The sequence below is a fragment of the Rattus rattus genome, chromosome 2 (assembly GCF_011064425.1).
Source record: "Rattus rattus isolate New Zealand chromosome 2, Rrattus_CSIRO_v1, whole genome shotgun sequence".
Lineage (NCBI taxonomy): Eukaryota > Metazoa > Chordata > Mammalia > Rodentia > Muridae > Rattus > Rattus rattus.
Window position 1 is genome coordinate 173,596,466 of NC_046155.1, and position 3,750 is coordinate 173,600,215.

Consider the following 3,750-nt stretch of genomic DNA (forward strand, 5'->3'; position numbering starts at 1 on the left):
GGCAACAGAAGGCACTGGACAGAGGAATCCTTGAGAATTGTTTTGAACCAGAATATAACAAACATCATTTTTACTACAGTGTTTGGGAGAAGAGGAGGAAGTTACCTATCAAATTATTTTACTTGTGAACTCCCTCATGTCATTAAAGGATTCTGGGGGAGGGAGAATGGTAGCTGTGAGCCTGGATTAACAGACAAGAAAGTTGAGCTGGCATTCAATCTTTACTCCAAACAAGGCATTAACTGTACATTACTCTTTGTGTGGTCTGAGTATTGGGTTAAACAGTACTGAGTGGGATGTAAGACCAGATGTTAACTATAACATATTGAATAGTAATATTAATGGTAATAGTAGTAGTAATAATAATAACAACAACAATAATAATAATAATAATAATTATAGAGCCTATACTTTGGCTCTAATTTGCATTTTTGCCTCTTCTTATGATCCCTTCTTTTAAAAAAAAATCTGTGAAGCTTTATTTCCTATGGTTTATTCTACTAGTTGTCCCTTCACCATGAACTGTGACTAATTCATCACTCTGGAATCTGTGAACATATTGAACAAAATACAAAATCCTTGTTTTCATAGAGAAAAATAAAAAGAACAAGGGGTTGTGTTTCCCAAGCTTAACTGTCTATTTGCCACATCTAAATACCACCAAAATTCACTACTTACTTGACATTTTCTTTAAATTCCTACATCTTTTACTTTACTTTAATAAATTTGTCATCTCTTTGTTATAATAAAAAATAGCAGCACTGTCTGTGCACAGAATGCAAATAAAAAGTGCTATAAAAAGTTTGTTGGCTCTTTGCTCCTTCCTGTTCCAGAGACAGCCGCATCTTCTTGTGCAGTGCCAGCCTCGTCTCATAGACAAGATGGTGAAGGTCGGTGTGAAACGGATTTGGCGTGTCGGGCGCCTGGTTACCAGGGCTGCCTTCTCTGTGACAAAGTGGACATTGTTGCCATCAACGACCCCTTCATTGACCTCAACTACATGGTCTACATGTTCCAGTATGACTCTACCCACGGCAAGTTCAACAGCACAGTCAAGGCTGAGAATGGGAAGCTTGTCATCAACGGGAAGGCCATCACCATCTTCCAGGAGCGAGATCCCACTAACATCAAATGGGGTGACGCTGGTGCTGAGTATGTCGTGGAGTCTACTGGCATCTTCACCACCATGGAGAAGGCTGGGGCTCACCTGAAGGGTGGGGCCAAAAGGGTCATCATCTCCGCCCCTTCCGCTGATGCCCCCATGTTTGTGATGGGTGTGAACCACGAGAAATATGACAATTCCCTCAAGATTGTCAGCAATTCACCCTGCACCACCAACTGCTTAGCCCCCCTGGCCAAGGTCATCCATGACAACTTTGGCATCGTGGAAGGGCTCATGACCACAGTCCATGCCATCACTGCCACTCAGAAGACTGTGGATGGCCCCTCTGGAAAGCTGTGGCGTGATGGCCGTGGGGCAGCCCAGAACATCATCCCTGCATCCACTGGTGCTGCCAAGGCTGTGGGCAAGGTCATCCCAGAGCTGAACGGGAAGCTCACTGGCATGGCCTTCCGTGTTCCTACCCCCAATGTATCCGTTGTGGATCTGACCTGCCGCCTGGAGAAACCTGCCAAGTATGATGACATCAAGAAGGTGGTGAAGCAGGCGGCCGAGGGCCCACTAAAGGGCATCCTGGGCTACACTGAGGACCAGGTTGTCTCCTGCGACTTCAACAGCAACTCCCACTCTTCCACCTTTGATGCTGGGGCTGGCATTGCTCTCAACGACAACTTTGTGAAGCTCATCTCCTGGTATGACAATGAATATGGCTACAGCAACAGGGTGGTGGACCTCATGGCCTACATGGCCTCCAAGGAGTAAGAAACCCTGGACCACCCAGCCCAGCAAGGATACTGAGAGCAAGAGAGAGGCCCTCAGTTGCTGAGGAGTCCCCATCCCAACTCAGCCCCCAACACTGAGCATCTCCCTCACAATTCCATCCCAGACCCCATAACAGGAGGGGCCTAGGGAGCCCTCCCTTCTCTCTTGAATACCATTAATAAAGTACGTTGCACCCTCAAAAAAAAAAGTTTGTTATGAAATTTCACTAGATACCAATGTTTAAATAAGGTTCTGAGCCCAATCCTGCCCTACTTTTTGTTAAAAGGGGAGAGTGTGAAATTAGACAGTAGAAATATACCCATATGAAATTAAAGCTTTACCTTTTCATAATCAAAAGGATTCAAAAGACCATTGGAAAGGGATTTGTTTTTCCTCACTGTGTATGAGGCTTCAAAATGGCTCTTTGTGTGTCCCTGTTAATCTAACAGTCTTGTCATACACAAAAATGTATTTTTGTATTATTGGTAGTACCTATTTCACTCTCGTAGAGAGATAACAGGGACAATATGCCTTGTTTACTTTTGGTGTGTCTGAAATGTGTGCTAGGTAGCTCTGTTAACTTTATACAATCAAGAGTTACCTGAGAAAGGAGTCTCATCTGAGAAAATACCTAGATCAGACTGGCCTGCAAGCATGTCTGTGGAGAAAGGTCTTGGTTGTTAATTGATGTAAGACATCAAAGCCCACTGTGGGCAGTGCTATTGCTATGCAAATCCTGGGCTATTTAACAAAGCTAACTTGGGTCCAGCTAGCAAGCAGTATCCTCCTTACTTCCTGATGTAGATCTCTAGCTGTGAAGTCGAAAATAATGCTGTGTGGAACAATAAGCAAGCTTGCCTTCAAGTTCCAACTTGAGTTCCTGGCCTGACTTCATTCCACAATGGACTATAACTATAATATGAAATGAATCCTTTCCTTTCTTAATTTGCTTTTGGTTAGAACAGAGCAAAATAAAACAAAACACTTCCCTTGTACTCTTGATATAAACATGATATAGGCATAAGCTTTCATATCATTAAGGAAGTAGTTTTATAGAGCAGATATGTAGCTTTCAGACCACCATGAAAACTTGATCTATTTGTGTTACAACAACACATTACTAAAGACTTGGTGGCTTATGAATGATAGAAATGTGTTCCTCCACAATGAGTACACTGTCCACAGAATCAACTAATCAGGGCTCATAGGAGGCCACAGAGAAAGAATCAACAATCCCATACCCTGTATGGGTCTGAGCAAGGTCTTCTGCATATGTGTTATGATTGTGAAAGTAGGTACTCTTGGGTTACTCCTAACAGTGGGAGTAGGGGTGTCTCTGGCTCTTTTTTTAAGGGAAGCAGAGAAGGAGTGGATCTGAGGGAAAGAGGAGGTAGGAAGGGCTAAGAGGAGTGGAGGAATGAAAAACTGCAGTAAGGATATAATATATGAGACAGAAGAATTTTTTTAAAATACCAAAAAGAAGAGGAGGAGGAGGAAGAGGAGGAGGAATGTATCCTAAGACACTGGATGGAGTTTTCGTGCTCCCAAACCCCTTGGGAGAGAGAGTTCACTGCCCAGACAGGTGGGCACTCCTGCAACTGCAGAGCTGGAGACACCACCAATACTGCACACCCCTGCCCAAATCCCTGGCCCAAGAGGAAACTGTATAGAGCCTCTGGAAACCAGATAGAGGCACTCAAGCTGCAGGTCCCCTGCTGTCCAGACATGCCCCCCCCAGCCCCCTGATCAAAAGCTCCCTGCACACAAATCCCTTGGGAGGGAGAGCTAAACCTTCACAGGGGCAGACACACATAGGAAGCAAGAAAAGACTACTCTCTCCCACATTTCTGACTCCAGAGGAAAATACC

The 3,750-nt window shown here is 44.3% G+C and overlaps 1 pseudogene; it reads left to right on the forward strand.

Moving 5' to 3' along the window:
• The first annotated feature begins 881 nt into the window (after nt 1–881).
• Nucleotides 882–1,908, forward strand: LOC116894509 (annotated as a pseudogene).
• The last annotated feature ends 1,842 nt before the right edge of the window (nt 1,909–3,750 follow it).